This window comes from Hevea brasiliensis, chromosome 6, assembly GCF_030052815.1.
Source record: "Hevea brasiliensis isolate MT/VB/25A 57/8 chromosome 6, ASM3005281v1, whole genome shotgun sequence".
In the NCBI taxonomy this organism is placed as follows: Eukaryota; Viridiplantae; Streptophyta; class Magnoliopsida; order Malpighiales; family Euphorbiaceae; genus Hevea; species Hevea brasiliensis.
The window spans coordinates 13342924-13361153 of NC_079498.1; the positions used below are offsets into that span (position 1 = coordinate 13342924).

General features: G+C 30.2%; 1 long non-coding RNA gene across 2 annotated transcripts; it reads right to left on the reverse strand.

Annotated features, from left to right (window-relative positions):
* Positions 1-4897: 4897 nt before the first annotated feature.
* LOC110664254 (uncharacterized) lies at positions 4898-8900 on the reverse strand. 2 transcript variants are annotated; one of them, XR_009149428.1, is made up of 5 exons: positions 7956-8900; positions 7717-7748; positions 7153-7275; positions 5806-5866; positions 4898-5464 (listed from the first exon to the last, which is right to left on the reverse strand). It is a non-coding gene; the product is annotated as an uncharacterized LOC110664254 (long non-coding RNA). The 2 variants fall into 2 exon arrangements; XR_009149427.1 differs by having other exon boundaries at positions 7717-8894.
* Between the last annotated feature and the right edge of the window lie 9330 nt (positions 8901-18230).

The following is an 18230-nucleotide window of genomic DNA, read 5'->3' on the forward strand; positions in this document are numbered from 1 at the left end:
CATAATCGATGTTCCACAACTTCATAGTATGGCTCATGACTTTAATTCCCCTATAGTTTGAGCAACTCTGTATGTCTCCCTTATTTTTAAAAATATGTACTAAAATACTCATCCTCCATTTATCAGGTATTTTCTTTGAATTTAGAATCTTATTAAACAATTTAATTAACCTTGTCACTCTCATATCTCCCAAACACTTCCACACTTCAATTGGTATTCCATCGGGTCTGCAAACTTTACCCACTTTCATTCTCTTAAGTGCTTCATTTACTTCTAAAGATCTAATCCTTCTAGTATAATTCACATTCTTTTCTATTGCTCTATAGTCTATATTCATGCTATTACCATTTTGACTATTATTAAAGAGATCACCAAAATAATTTTTCTATCTTTCTTTAATGTCCTCATCTTTCACCAACACTTTTCCTTCTTTATCCTTAATGCACCTAACTTCATTGAGATCTTGACATTTCTTTTCTCTCCTTCTTACTAATCTATAAATATCTTTCTCTCCTTCTTTAGTTCCAAGTTTCTCATATAACTTTTCAAAGACCTGCGCTCGAATCAATTCGGTTCAATCGGTTCAGTTTTAAAATTCAATCGGTTTGATTCGATTTTATATTATAAAAATTTTGGTTATTTTTGTTCGGTTCGATTTTAAAGAAAAAAAATAGGTTAAACCAAGCTGAATCGAATAGTAATTTTATATATTCAAATCGAACCAAATAGAACCGAATCGATTTTTGAATTGATTTATTTTTATGGGAAATTTATGAATTATATTTAATTTCATATATATAAATTATTTAATTTCATTGATTAATGGTTATTAAGTTCAAATCAAAATCAAAATTAGATCAAATAACTTGAAAATCAAGTCTAAATTAAAAAATAATCAAAAATCAAAACCGATCGGTTTGAATCGAACAGAACCGAAATAAATCGTTTCAGTTCGATTTGATTTTTTATCCATTTTGGTTCGGTTCGATTTCTAAAATATGTAATTTGGTTTTCATAATTTAATTCGATTCGGTTTAATTCGGTTTTGAACCGAATGCTCACCCTTAATTATTATCACACTTAGGTAATTTCTTATACCATCCTCTCTTTCTCTTCACTGCCTTTTGTACTTTCTCATTCCACTACCATCTCTCTTTGAGGGTGGTCCATGTCCGCTAGACTCTCCAAGTACTTTTTTAGCTACTTCTCTAATCTTTGATGCCATATGTATTTACATATCATTGGCCTCCATATCCAGCTTCCATGCTTCGGACTCGAGAAGCTCATTTTTAAACTTCACTTGTTTTACTCCTTTGAACTCCCACCGCTTTGTTCGAGCTACACTATTTCTTTTAACCTTACTTGAATTGTTCCTAAACTTGACATCCAAGCCACTAACCGATGTTGACTTGTTAAAGCCTCTCCCGGAATGACCTTACAATCCTTGCATAGAGCTCTATTTATCTTCCTGGTTAAGAGAAAGTCAATTTGGCTTCTATGTTGCCCACTTTTGAAAGTCACTAAATGTGACTCTCTTTTTATAAAATTAGGTATTTGCTAGTATTAGGTCGTATGCCATAGCAAAATTCAGAATGCTTTTTCCCTCCTCATTTCGGTTATCAAATCCAAAACCTTTATGAACATTCTTATAGCCTTGTCTATCACTTCCTACATGTCCATTCAAATCTCCACCGATAAAAACATTCTTTTCATTCGGTATGCTTTACATTAGATCATCCATATCTTCCCAAAACATTTGTTTACTCTAATTATCTAGTCCTATTTGTGGGGCATAAGCACTAACTACATTTATTGTTTCTCCTTCTAGTACTAGCTTTACTAGTATAATTCTATCTCCTACTCTTTTCACCGCTATTACAACATCTTTCAACGTCCTGTCTATGATTATGCCCACACCGTTCTTATTTCTCTCCTTTCCGGTAAATCACAGTTTGTACCCTAAATTACCCACTTTCTTACTTTTCTCTCCTACCCATTTAGTCTCCTGAATGCAAGCAATATTCACCCTTCTCCTTTCCAAGGTATCCACAAGCTCATAAGATGTATAAATATTAAATATAAAAAAAAGAAAAAATCAATTTATCTTAGCGTATATAAATATCATTGAATTTATAAAAATATTGGTTTCATTTGATATTGGCAATAATAACAAAATTTTAATGATCACACTCACGTGTAACTACTCTTATAAGAATGATATCTATGACAAAAGCTCAAAAAATTTAAAGACTTATATATATTTTGTCAATTGGAAAAAAAAAGACACAAAAAAATATAGTGAAAAAAAACCACATTATAAATCAAAGTTAATTAAACTTGAATCTTATTGCATGAAAATAGAGTGTGTAAATGTAAAAATTATCCGTTACTAACATTGAAAAAAAAAAGCTACAAATTTATAACAACTAAAAGATTTATCATTAAACAAGATTAGAATTTTATATCTATTAATATAAATACAAATTTTTTTATCTAATTAAATAGTTATTTAGTAATAATTTTATAATTATGTAAATTAAATAGTTATTTTTAATAGTCATTTTATAATATTATAAGTTTGTAAATATTTAGAATAATTAAAAAAATAAATTAGTGTAAGTAAAATTTGGTATTTAATATTGTTTATTAATTTTATTACAATAAACTAAATAATTGTTAGTGAATTAAAAATACTTATACGATTAAGAATTTAGAATTATAATAGGATTTATATAATATGCATAATTACTATTAAAATAATATTAAGATTTTAATTTTTTATCAATTATAGTAATATTAAAAATTAAAATTAATTATAAGTCATGCTAAAAATTATTAACTATGAATTTGTATTAAATAACTTTTTATTGATAAAAGTATTAGCAATGAATAACTTGTCGCTAAATATTATTAACAACAAATTTGTATCAAATAGCTTCATTGTTAAAATATTAGCGACAAATGCGTCGTTGTTAAAGGTAATTAGCTGCGAAATTTTATCATTAATCTATAAAAATAAATTATAATTGATTAAAAAATTATTCCTATATAATAAATTTTAAAATTAATTTTTTTTATTAGTCAATTAAATTTAGTATTCATTATATAACATTAAATTATTATGGATATTTTTAGAAATCCAAATGAATATTCTTTTCCTTTATACATTTATATATTATATAGATATGTTTAACTATTTTTTTTTTTGTCAAAGTTTTAACTATTATTTTACATATTTACAATAACATCTTTTTAGTATTTAAATACATTATATATTTTTTGAATTGTTGTATGATTAGTATTTAATATTAGAATGTTACCAGCGCGCTGCTGTGGAATTGAAATCCATAAAAACATATGTTTCTTATATTAAGTAGAGATAATATTTTATATGGTAGTTCTCTTATTCAGTTATTTGTTCAGCAATCTGTGGACTTGATCAACTCTTTTCCTTTTTTTGGCTTATTTCCTGCACCAATTGCATCAATAAATATGAAACAAACAACAATATAAAGTATTAAGTTGTATCATCGTCCAGCAAAGCAAACAAAGCCAAAAAAAAGACTCAGTTTTAGGTCAAAAAAATTCCTCATATTCAAAGGCACTACACAAACTCATAAGTTTCTAATAACAGTTTAGTTTTACTGATTAAACTATATTGATTAATTAGGCAAAACAATAATAGCAAATGGAAATAAATAAATAAATAAAAGTTTCAATTTCATAATAGCCAAATAACTATCTTTAATCCTTTTGTCAAGATTACTCAGGCTGCAATATGTGAATTATGTCCATGAATGTTCTAATCCATTTAAAATTTTTAGATATATGCATCATTAATATTAAGAATCATAGCATGAAAAAAAAAGGCAACAAAATCCTTTAAATTAACATCCTGTTTGATGTTGCCGTGGATTTCCTAAATACTGGATTTGGCCGGATTAAGGACCTCATGAAAACCAAAGAACAGGTGAGGGTAGGTGGTGGCTCCGACACTCAAGTCAATAATCTGATTATGAATTGAGTATTTATTATAATAAGAGTGAGAGTATTGTTTGCATATCTGTTTCTAAAACTTTACTTCTTTTTTTTTATATAGTGATTGGGATGAAATTTTGGTCAGATCCTCATTGATTCCCTATTTAAGTTGCAATAGTAATCATCCTTAGATTATGCTGTGGATTAGGTGTGATCAGTGGTGTGATCGATGGGACGGTCTCCATTTGGTTCGAGCTTGAAGAGAGTACCGATCTCTTTGATCTTGTCCGATCTCTTTGAAATGGATCAAAACACTTTTTAGGCTTTCCTTATCGGTCTTTGAGATCAAATGGGCAAACTCTATCAGGTACCGAGCTCGGATGGGAGAACTCTAGCTAGTTCCAAGCTCGGATAGGCGGGCTGTCTAGTTCTAAGTTCAAGTGGGTGAGCTTTAGTTGGTTCGATTTATTAGCCTTTTATATCACTGTTATTGAATTCAATAGAGAATTCATGAAAAAAAAAACATTAAAGATACAACCCTAAAATAAAATAGCACAGCATGAAAACTATGCCAGCAAAGTTAGTTAAATTCGGTGCTCTATCATTGAGTTTGATATAGAATCCAAACAAATATAGAAACATAAACATATTGACACTAACACAGTAGGGAACTTGGAAAAAAAAAACTACTTTATGTCTATAACTAAACCAATGAACATCATTAGCAAGGCATACTTAATACAATATTGATAACTACACTTATAATCAGGTGTATCAATATAATGTAAAGAACTACTCTAGTGATAGTGGAATTGGACCTCATCAGGCCAGGAGCAAACAGTTGAAGGTCACCTCCAGTAGAATCCAGAAGTAATTCCTTGACTGTAGCTAGAGCATCTTGACTTAAATACCCCTGAAGGATCAAAATGTTACTACTCATTCCTCAATTAAATCCTCAATTAGACAACTTCAAAATGATCAAATGGATCAAATACAAACCACCATCACCACCAAGTAAAACCATAAATATAGCAATCTATTTAAAGTGATTTTCAGCAAAAACAAAATCTTGATCATCATGATCCGATTAAATTAATAACTTCTAAAAAACAAATTAATGGGAAAAAGATTATTGAGCAAAGGACATAAAACCTCGCCGTGGGGGCCTGTGTGCTTCATCTTCAAGTTCATGGGTCATTAAGAAAATAAAAGAAATCTTAACGTGATAAGATCCAATAGAAGAAGAAAAATTAAATCAAACTTAAGCACATAGAGAAACAAAAACATAAACAACTGTAAACCTCCTTGGTGGGATATGAATTCATCAAACTCTTTTGCAATGTTGAGCTGCATTTCTTCTTCAACATCTTTTTCTTCCCTTGCCTTTCGTTCATCAAGAACTCTTGACTTTTTCTCAATATCAGATTTGAACCAGAAAAATAAAATATCAATCCTCTCACGCTCTTATCTTCATTCACTCTCTCTCCTACGAAAAGGCAAAGCTTGTTAAGCAAAATTTCTGCCCGAATCTCATGATATCCATGTATATCTCACTCAAATCTAATGGTATCTCTCTATAGATATCATAAAAAAAGGGATTGTAAAGGAAGAAAAACAGCCCATAAAAGTATTAAATTCTGACTAAATCTGGGGAAGAATAATGTATACTCATGTGTAGCAGAAACTCATCAGCTGAATCTTATTTCACTTCTTGAAGAATAAAGCTAAATATTTTACATTAACGATACAAACAATAAGTGTCAAAGAAGAAAATGCTTTCTACACCCACTAAAATTATCCACAAAAAAAAAAAATTAAAGCACAAACCTTGGATGACATTTATGTCTTCTGTGAGTCTGTCGACTTGTTGCTGAATGGCCTTTGCTTACTGGCAAAACAAAGGAAAAATTGAATGATTATGCATAAAGTAAATTTTAAAGTAGAACAGAATTCACACGCCATATTCATTAGTTACAAATTATATCATTAAGGTAATTCAACTAAAGCTCAATAGGTAGCAATTTCATGAACATAAAATTTTGCATTCTCATTACTAACTTACTAAAGTGTTTGCTCGCTAAAGTGTACCTTGTCACTTATTGTACTTGAAAATTATTTCAATAAAATGAAGTGAACAACTTTTTTTATTCTTCCTCTAATATACCCTTTTTTTTTTAATTCCTCTAATATGCCTTTTTTTTTTCGAACTCCTCTAATATACCTTTTTTTTTTTTTTAAGTCCTCTAATATACCCTGTTACAACAAGTGTTCAAAGCATGAAATATTATTCACTTATTAAAGCTAACAACAAATATTTTTGGCAAATCAATGTCACTTTAGTCACAAAATTAATAAAACATGAAATACATAGGAAGATATATAAAAGATAGAGACAATAAAGTTACAAACTAATGAAAGAGGATCACATTAAAGAAAGATACATAGCTTCCTTCAGCATCGGCTCAATCATCTCAACAGCAAAAAAGAATAAATTCTTTAGTTTCAACATCATTTCCATAAGGTTAATTAGTGTAGGATTCTTCAACAACCTATGCCTAGTATATCATTATATTGCTATCATCTCCAACTGATCATATGAGTGAAGAATGAAACCCATTAAACAAAAAGATGAGTTGGTCTTCCAAAAATAGAATGAAATAATTCAGTTCCATGCCCATTTATGTGGAATTGGTCCATAATTTTTACAATTAGATCTTTCTAGATCTGGCCAAAAAGCTGACTCTTCCCACACTAATTCCCATTCTAAAATCCTACCCATTTGTCTTAAATTTTTCTGTTTGAATCCTAGGCTGCACCATTACAACATCTCCACAAAAACATCAAACTTCATAAAGTAAATCAAAGGTTCCCAAGGCCCACCAAAATCCATTCCATTAGCAAATCTCTATAAACAATCATTGAACTTCCATAAATGCTCCAAAACTCTTCCTTATATGGTGATGCTTAAAAAGGCTAGAAAAAAACATTTGCGTGCAGGATTGTGCAAAACATGTGCAACCAAGCCAAAGTTGAATACACTAATGATAGCATAGGCCAAAGTAAACCAAATACAAAATGTATGCAATATAGAAAAAAAAAGTGAGAAAAATTAAAAATAAAATAGAATAGCAAGTGGAGGCAATAATGTCAAGCGAACCCATTAAGGAAACATACCTAGGGGATGCTTCCACTAGCCACACCACCTTTTATCTCATCAACCTCAAACCCTGACTTCTATTTGTTGAGGATCATAGGAACTTACATTGCTCTAGATAGAAAACAGCTTAGGTGAATCACCTACAATCAAGAGTTCTATATATCACCAGTTGTCTAAGTTATTTATACACACATTTATAATATTTGTTTACATGCTAATGCAGATTAATATGAAGGAGCTTAAGGACCTGGCTTTGAGTTGTTGCTGCACTCACAAAAAGTTAAGACATTGCAGAGAAATGGGAAGGGTTAATGAAATCTCTATGTTCTATACACATTTATCCTCCAGTCATACACTATAACATACTCATTTAGACAAACATCCCTAACATTCTAACTAATATAATTCCAATGCATATACAAACTATAAAATGCATAAAAACTATAAAGATATTTTTTTTTTTTTTAAAGCAATGAAAGCAAGCCCAGGTAAAAACACAAAAGGCAAGAGTGAAAACCAAGGAAAAAGCATCAGCAAGAATAAAAGGTGAATAAATAAACACATTAAATGAAGCTTAGTACCTCTATAAATAAGCACAGACTTCCGACAGCACCTATACCAAATAAAAGGACAACAATATCAGCAAAAGGAAGAGTAAACAAAAAACCAAATGATAGTACAAAAGAAAAGCAGAGGAAACAACATAAACCCATTTAAAAAGGAATGCAAAGTAACCTTGATTTAGAGAAAAAAACCAACAATAAATGAAACTGATGAATTAAAGGCTATTTATATACTTAGCTAAATAACACTGAACAACCTCAACTAAATGCAGCCATTAATCCCAATAGTTTACCAAGGGACAGCCGAAACCCCTGCAAGAAAGCAAGAACCAACTGACTGATAGTAAATCTTGCAGGGATTTGCAAAGATTTTTCAGAGATTTGGTAGAAGATTTATGTTGATTTGCAGATATCACACTGATAACTCAACAGAAATTAATATGTAAAAAGACGAAAGTGTACATAGCTTTAATTAATAACAAAATTATGAAAATACAAATGTAATCTACTGTAATATGAAAGAAGAAAAGTTTCTCTTTAACAGAGAAGCAACCCATGTTAGTAAATTTTGCAAGGATTTGCAATTATTTTTCAGTTTTTTAGCAAGAGATTAAGTAGTTTTGCAAGATTACACTGTCAACTCATTAGGGATTAGTATGTAAAAGACCAAAGAGTATGGAAATACCAAAAAAAAAAAAAAAAACCCTACAATCTACTATAATAGTATAACTTACCACAATTGAATAACCCAACAAAATGCACCAAACCCTTATTCAAACCTAAACACTTGAATTGATATAAAAATGCCCAACACGCCTTAAAATCACCAATAATGATTTCAGTCGAGGAAAAGAAAGGCAAAACTAAAACCAATGTAGCAAAAAAAAAAATCAATGCATTTAAGATAGGAAAACTCGAGAAAAAAGCACAAATACAACAAAAAACTGCTATAAAAATACCCTCTAAAAAAAGGAAACAAAACAAAAAAGAAACAAGCACGGATGCAATGAAAAAAAAAATAGCATCTAAAACATCAATAATTAAAGGAATATGAACAACGAAAGAGCACACTCGAGGCTCAAGGCAGGAAGTGATGCAAGACAAAAAAGGGCAAGAAAGAGGGGGGGAAAATAGTAGATGTTAAAGGAAGATAAAGGCCAAAGGAATATGAACAACGAATGAGCACACTCGAGGCTCAAAGTAGGAAGTGATGCAAGACAAAAAAGGCCAGAAAGGGGAAAAAAAAAAAAGAAAAGAAAAATCAAAGTATATATTAGAGAAAGACGGCGTCGTTTTGGAGTGTACAACAAGGACAAAAAAAAATCGAGAGCAAAAAGACCATAAAACTTCCACATGTCAATGAAGCATTTTTATTTAGGAAAGGGCTAATTTGTAATTGAAGTTTCTCAATTTATTTACCTTTTAATGAGAACTCACTTTTAATATAGTTATATTAATTAGGCTTTCATTTTGCTATCCAAATGTCATTGAATTAAATGATAGTAGTTCATTTATTTTAGACATTTTTAATGCAATTTGGATTATGCACTCCTCCAAAACTCACCTTCAATTTGTCAACTTGCTACTTTAATTTTTATGACTAGCACAATTGGTCTGTTTTGTTTTTGGAGGAAAAAGATCATTATTCATGCATAAAAAGCTAAACTTTAATTAAATTACAACGAAAGAAAGAGAGTTTTGATTTTATTTTTAGAATATTCGTTAGGGAAAATTATTATTTAGTCTATATTTTAATGAAATTAATTATTTAATCCTATATTTTGAAAAATATACTATTTCATTCATGTATTTTACTTCTGTTAAACTATTTAGCCTCTCCATTAAATTTTTCATTAGTTAATACTAATCAAATTACTATTTAATCCCTTTATTTTTAGAAAACTAATTAGTTGATTATTGTATTTTGAAAAATATTACTATTTAGTTTATCTATTTCAGTGAAACTAATTAGTTAGTCACTGTATTTTAAAAAAATATATATAATATTTTAAAGAGCATATTCTTAGACATCATTTTTTGTTTTCTATAACACCCCTATTTGCATAGCCTGGTATATTTCACTGTTCCGATGACTGGTGTCGGTCCAGATAATTAAGAGAAGTAGACCCACGTTTAAGACAACTAGATAAGCCCTGAACACAAATAATTAGTAATTGTCAATTAGTTAAGAATAAATAAGAAAAACAGAACATAAGAGGTTAAATGAGCCGAGAGTCACAAATGATGGACTTTTCTTGAACGAGCACATGGTCAATCTACACTTAAATTTCAACCATAAAAATGTGCGCCGCATCCTAGGACCATTGTGAACATAGTTGAAAAGAAAGAAAATCACAAAAAGAATTGTTAAGGTGTCAAAATAATTAGGTCGAGTGCAAAAGTAAATATCGAATAACTAGCAAACAGGATTGAACCGGTGAGGGGCGATTTGGTCTATTCACCCCTAGAGCTGACTCCTGACCTAACTATTCAATAAAATCAGAGAAAAGAAAATTTTGAAATATAGAATTAAATTAAAGAAGTGAGGAAAAAGAAAGAAAAAAGAAAAAAAAAGAAAATAAGATTAATGACATCACCCCATGACATGAGCATGACCTCATAAATAAATTACCATTTATTTTATTTATTTGACTAAGTCCAACAAAGAATAAAAACAAAATTTAAAAGTCATCTTCTCCATTGTTCCCATCACTTTCCTCTCTCCCTTTTTTTTTTTGTATTCTTTCCACCATTGATGAACCTAAAAGCTCTTACAAACCTTAAATTCCCACCCTAAAATTCATAGCTCTCTCAACAAAACTTTAATAATCAAGCTTGGACAAGAGATTGGGCACAAGAAAGAGAAGAAAATTTGAAGAATTAAAAGGATAGAAAAGCTTCACACAAGGTTGGAGATCTAAACTTGAAAATTTGTAGTTAGATTATTATGTTTTAGTTTAATTAACTTAGAAAGTAACTTAAAATCATAACAAAACAATTATTGAGGGACCAAATAGAAATTCATCCAGCTAGGGTTTAGGTTTGAGGATGGAAGATTTTGATGCAAATTATGAATTAATTAAGTGTGAATGAATGTATAAATATCAAATATGCATTTAGAATTCAACAAATGAATTAAACATGGAAGTTAGGGTTTTGGACCTAGGGTTTTGGGAGGAAAAATGTGAGAATTTGTTAAATAATGTGTTTGACCTTGTTGGAGTTGGGAAATGGTCATTTGTGACCAATTGAGGTATGTTGGAATTGTTATAATTAAGTTTAAATTCAGAGTGATTAGGGTCATGCTGCAGGCAGCAGGACCAATGTCCCTTTCAGGGACCAAAATTAAAAATTTATAAGGCCAATTGAGAATGAAACTAGACACAAAATGACACATTTTTCATTCAGGAATCATGCCCAAAAAGTGACCAAAACCTAGTGAACAAATTGACTAAATCCGGACTTAGGCAATCTGACCTATACAAAAATGACTAAATAAATAGTATTTATTCATTTGGCCATAACTTGGACTAGGCAGGTCTAAATGACCTGAACTTTTACCAGTAGAAAATTGAGATATAGACCTAAAACTTTCATGAAGAATACAAACCCAAATTATGCCCTTAACCAAGTCATTTAGCCACCCAAAGTTGTTGACCTAAAGCGCGCAGAACTGCACTTGCCTAAAAATTTTGTTAAGTCCAATCCGGCAGCCATGATTCAAATTGCTATAACTTGAGCTACAAAACTCCAATTGGAGTGATTCAAAAAGGAGAATAAATTTAAGACAATAGGGAACATTTTCTATGAAGAAAATTTTGCCAAATTCTAATAGCAAAATGACCAATGGAACAGTACAACATAAGACACCAAAACTAAAAATTTGCAAATTTACCTAAAAGACTTAAGTTTTGAGAAAACAACCAAAACTAACAAAATTGGTAACGAAAATGTGGTATGTGAGTATAGTTGGAATTCCCATACCTATTAAACCTTAGAAAGTCAACAAATTGACTTAAATAGTGTCATAAATAGTAACCCTGAAATACAAAATTTAAAGAACTCAAGTTTAGCATATTAAAGCTAGGTATAAGTGAATTTGAATTTATTTTTAGATTTATGATGAGTTGTGATACTGAAACACTGTGAAATTGTGTGTTTCAGTGGAAAAGAATACCGAGAAAAAACTCGCTTAAGGTTTATGCACAACATCAATATGCTTTAAAAATTCATTTACAAAGTGCATGAAATGTGTATTATGCTGTTGCTTTGAATTGTTGAAAGTTTATTTGTGTATGTTTGAAATGAAAATAAATGTTTAGTAAATTGTTAAGATAAGTTTTGAAACCACAGTGTCATGACCATATATTTGAACACCTCACTAGCATGACTAGTGGGGGAAATCAGTTTCGAATTTTGATTCCTTCTCTGGCTGAAGTGTTGAGGTGTATGCCAGTAGAAGAAGAAAAAGAATTGGTTCCCATATATTTGAGCTAGCAAGTCTTGTGTTGTGACTTCTCCTTAGCCTCTGGCTATTGAGATTATATTTGTTTCGAATGGCATGATATAACTGTGTGTTTTTATGTAAACGGTTTTGAGACTTTTGAAATAAAATTGTACTAAAATCTTGTAAATCATGTTTTGTATTGATATCGCATGTTCAGTTTAATTTTTGAATAAATATGTTTTAAATTCCGCCTAAAGATTATTTTAGTATGTTGTGCACTACTAAGTCCTAGTACTCAGCGATAGCTGTTATTTTCTTCAGATATAGAGAGAGAGAGAGAAACAACAGTGAGTGAGGAGGGATTGTGGGCGACCTACCTAAGTTCTTCTATCGTATATTTTATATCCTGATTGGAAAAACTATTTTGATGTATGTAACTGTATGGACATGTAAAATTGGTTATGAGCAGTTATATAAAGTGCATTAAGCTTGTAATAAATTTTGGTTTGGTTTGGATTTTTCCTAATGTAAATTTTTGTAACGATGTATATAAATTGTTTTATCTTTAATGAAATATGAACGAAAGTATTTTGTTTTAATTTGAATGAAATTGATTAATAGTATTTTAATGATTGTTGAATTTTGGAAATTGAGAAATGATGTTGAATTTGGTTGAGATAGTTGTGGAAATTGATGAAGTTGTGAGATAAAGTAGTGGAAGTGCTTTTTACAAGTATTTGAAGAACTGTTTTCTCAAAATACAGATGGCACTCTGCCAAAATTTTTATAAAATTTGCGAAAAAATAAAATGGGACAAAAATTTTAACTAGTTTACAAAATCTAAATAAATATTTTAATATCTATTAGAAAATGCTCACCACTTATAAAAGTAAGAAAATTGTTTTAAAATCCCTTGTAGGGTACTTAATGAGTTATCGGTAGGTGAAGTTCGGTAGTTCATTAGGTATTCTACGAGATCATGTTATGCCTTATAGAGGGGTAAGATGTGACATTTTCTCTATTGGTAAATAATTTTCTTTGAATGCTTAGAGACTAGGAGAACTGTTTAATCTTTTTGCACAGACAAATTGTACCCTTTTTTTTTATCAAAACATGAAAGCAAAAAGAGAATGAAGGAAAGAACGGTGTGGGTGCAAAGCTGAAAAAATATGGTGAAAGAGAAATAAGAGAGAATAAGAGAAAAATAAAGAGAGAGAGAGGGTTATGATAGTTTAGGTATAAAAAAAATAAATATGAGATAAATAGTTAACAAATCAAATTACAAGACTAGTTAATGTGTTTTTCAAGATAAAAAGACTAACAAATTAGTTTCATTAAAATAAAAAGATTAAATAATAGTTTAACTGATATTGACTAATGAAAAAATTGATGAAATGACTAAATAATTTAATAGAAACAAAATATATAGACTAAATAGTATATTTTATAAAATATAGAGACTAAGTAAATAATTTTATTAAAATATAGAGACTAAATAATAATTTTCTCTATTAATTAAACGTGTTTTGGTTGTACTCTATTATATAAAATTGAAAAAGAACTGTTGTTGTAAAAAAAATAACCATACCAAACTTATATTTATCATCTTAGTTTTTTTTTTAAACATATTTATTATTTTAGTTTAATTCTACATCTTTATCAAAATCAAAGAATCAATTATATATACATGTTTTTTAGGTATATTTATAATTTTAATAAAATTATATATATTTATGCGTAATTAAGATATCAAATATTTATATAATCTAATTTATCTTTTAATTATAAGCGTATATAATTTAAGATTTAAATTGTTTTTAGTATTTTAAAATGAAAACAAGAATATTGTAATTTTAAGTGTAAAAGTTGAGATTCAAATTGAAATTGGAACAAAAATTGAAATTGAAATAGACATAAAACTAGAATTTAAACTATACCGAAAATGCTTAGGACAGAATCAAAATTAGAATTGAAGTTTGATTTCAAATTTAGTTTCTAAAAATCAAAAAATGGAAAGTTTGGTATCAATATCAATTCTTAAGTAGAACTGCACCAGAATTAAAACCAAAAAGAATTGATAATGTAGGAATCAAATAAAAAATCAAATCAAATCTGAATTAAACCAAATCGAACTAAAGTTAATTTTATTATAATTAATCAAGCTATATAAAAATAAATTATAAGTTATGTTAAAAAAAAATCTCTCATTTATTTATTTGTATTAATAATTACACATTAATAAACTTAATAATTTGACAAGAAGGATAAAGATGATATTATCTATAAGTAGATGTTAATATCTGCATTCAATTATTATGAATTTGAAGTTTTAATAATAATTATTTTAAATTAATACAATTCAATATATATATATATATATATATATATTAAATTAAGTTTTTTTTTCTTGAAATTTATGTACTCCCATTCATTCCATTGCAATAGATAATTTAGAAAAAAAAAATTATCTCACTTTATTTACTATTTTAGAAAATCAAAAAAGTATTCTAACTTTACCTTTGTCTATTATTATTTCCATTAAACGTATTTTAGAAGATATGAGGTTTCTTAAATCTTTCTACATTTTATGATATGGATTCAAATGATATAAAAGTTTGCGCTTAGCCGGTCCCAAGCCCTGATAAAGGAGGAGGGTTGCAATAGGTAACAACCAGCGTAAAACTTTCGTCACACCTTATGATATGGATTCAAATGATATAAACGTTGGGTCATCCTCTACTTATGATGCACTACATCAGAGTCCGGGTGTAGTGAGAAATATGCAAGGGTGTAGGGCGTTCACCGAAAGTGATGCGCCATGCCGGCGCTCAGGTGTAGTGTTAAATGAGCAAGGGTTCCCACATCATGAACGGATGTGAGTAAAGAAGTTAGTCCATAGGACAGATAATAGAACAGATAGTGGAATACAACACAAGATAGGCATAGAGAACAATAGAAGATATCACAGAAGGAGATCAATTAGGAAGGAACAGGATAAGAGGAGAATCAGGGTTGGTACTTGGAATGTTGGATCACTTACAAGGAAATTAATGGAGCTTGTGGATACCTTGGAAAAGAGAAGGGTGAATATTGTTTGCATTCTGGAGACTAAATGGGTAGGAGAGAAAAGCAAGGAAGTGGGTAATTCAGGATACAAATTGTGATTTACCGAAACAGAGAGAAACAAGAATGAAGTGGGCATAATCATAGATAAGATATTGAAAGATGCTGTAATAGCTATGAAAAGAGTAGGAGATAGAATTATACTAGTAAGGCTAGTACTAGAAGGAGAAACAATAAATGTAATTAGTGCTTATGCCCTAGAAATAGGACTAGATAGTGAGAGTAAATAAAGGTTTTGGGAAGATATGGATGATCTAATGCAAAGCATACCGAATGAAGAGAATGTTTTCATCGGTGGAGATTTGAATGGACATGTAGGAAGTGATAGGCAAGGTTATGAGAATGGTCATGGAGGTTTTGGTTTTGGCAGCCGATATGAAGAGGGAAAAAGCATCCTGGATTTTGCTATGGCATACGACCTAATACTAGCAAATACCTACTTTATAAAAAGAGAGCCACATTTAGTAACTTTCAAAAGTGGGCAACATAGAAGCCAAATTGACTTCCTCTTAACTAGGAAGACAAATAGAGCTCTATGCAAGGATTGCAAGGTCATTCCGGGAAAGGCTTTAACAAGTCAACATCAGTTAGTGGTCTTGGATGTCAAGTTTAGGAATAATTCAAATAAGGTTAGAAGAAATAGTGTAGCTCAAACAAAGTGGTGAGAGTTAAAAGGAGTAAAGCAAGTGAAGTTCAAAAATGAGCTTCTCGAGTCTGAAGCATGGAAGCTTGATATGGAGGCCAATGGTATGTGGATACAGATGACATCAAATATTAGAGAAGTAGCTAGAAAAGTACTTGGAGAGTCTAGAGGATATGGACCACCCTCAAAGAGAGATGGTGGTAGAATGAGGAAGTACAGAAGGCAGTGAAGAGAAAGAGAGAATGGTATAAGAAATTACCTAAGTGTGATAATAGTGAGGCATATGAACAGTATAAGATAGCAAAAAAAGTAGTTAGTCAAGCAAGAGCGCAGGCCTTTAAAAAATTATATGAGAAACTTGGAACTAAAGAAGGGGAGAAAGATATTTATAGATTAGCAAGGAGGAGAGAAAAGAAATGTCAAGATCTCAATCAAGTTAGGTGCATTAAGGATGAAGAAGGAAAAATGTTAGTGAAAGATGAGGACATTAAAGAAAGATAGAGAAATTATTTTGATGATCTCTTTAATAATAGTCAAAATGGTAGTAGCGTGAATATAGACTATAGAGCAATAGAAAAGAATATGAATTATACTAGAAGGATTAGATCTTTAGAAGTAAAAGAAGCACTTAAGAGAATGAAAGTGGATAAAGCCCATGGACCCAATGGAATACCAATTGAAGTGTGGAAGTGTTTGAGAGATATGGGAGTGACATAATTAACTAAATTATTTAATAAGATCCTAAACTCAAAGAAAATACCCAATGAATGAAGAATGAGTATTTTAGTACCTATTTTTAAAAATAAGCGAGACATACAGAGTTGTTACTCAAACTATAGGGAAATTAAACTCATGAGCCATACTATGAAGTTGTGGGAGAGAGTTGTGGAACATTGACTATATCATGATACTTCTATCTCTCCCAATCAATTTGGCTTCATGCCCAGTCGTTCAACTATGGAAGCGATCTTTCTCATTAGAAGCTTGATGGAGAAATATAGAGATGTGAAGAAAGATCTACACATGGTTTTTATCGATTTAGAGAAGACTTATGATAGTATTCCAAAAGATGTCTTATGCAGAGTGTTAGAACAAAAGAGGGTATCTATTAGGTATATTCAAGTGTTGAAAGATATATATGAATGAGCAACTACTATTGTGCACACAGTGGGAGAGGACACAGGAGATTTTCCTATCTCAGTTGGATTACACCAAGGTTCAGTTGTAAGCCCTTATCTTTTTACATTAGTTTTAGATGAACTGATGAAACATATACAAGAGAGTATCCATTAGTGCATTATGTTTGCGATAATATAATTCTAATAGATGAGATGCGAGAAGTAGTCAATAGAAAGCTAGAGCTTTAGAGAAGTACTATGAGTCAAAGGGCTTTAAGTTAAGTAGAACGAAGATAGAATACATGCATTGCAAGTTCAGTGAAGGCCAAACTAGTGATAGAGAAAGAGTTAATTTGGATGGAGTGGTACTGTCCCAAAGTAATCACTTTAAATATTTTGGCTCAGTCCTTCAAGTAGATGGGGGATGTGAGGACGATGTTAGTTATAGGATTAAAGCCGGATGGTTGAAGTGAAGACGTGCCACGAGAGTTTTATGTGATCGCAAGATTCCCAATGTTATATGATAGTGAGAATTTGGCCACTGAAAGAGTCATATGTGTCTAAGATAAGAGTTGCGGAGATGAGAATGTTAAGGTGGATGAGTGGCCATACTAGACTAGATAAAGTCCGTAATGAGAGTATTAGAGAAAAGGTAGGAGTGGTGCCAATTGAGGATAAGTTGAGAGAAGAGAGATTGAGGTGGTTTGGTCATGTGAAGCATAGACATACGGAAGCTCCAGTTAGACAAGTAAAGCACATTAGGTTAGAGGATAGAAAGAAAAGAAGGGATAGATCTAAACTGACCTGAAGGAGAGCGGTACAACATGACCTAGAAGCATTACACATTTCCAAGGATTTAACCCAAAATCGTTTAAAGTGGAGAAAGAAAATCTATATAGCTGACCCTAAATTTTGGGATAAAGGCTTAGTTGAGTTGAGATAAAGGTATTTTAGTCAATTATTGATTTTTTTTTTATAAAAATGATGTTATTTAATTATTTCTTTAATTTTTGTGCAAAAACCTTAAAAATTTATTAAAATGGACGGAAGGAGTATAAGGTTCTATTTGTTTTACGAAAATAACTTGTAAACATTTTTCATTGTTTAGTTACAATGTGAAATTAATGGCATGTATTTGTTTCATTCATGTATAAGTATTTTTTCATTTTAATAAAATTATCAAAATCTAAAAAATAAGAAT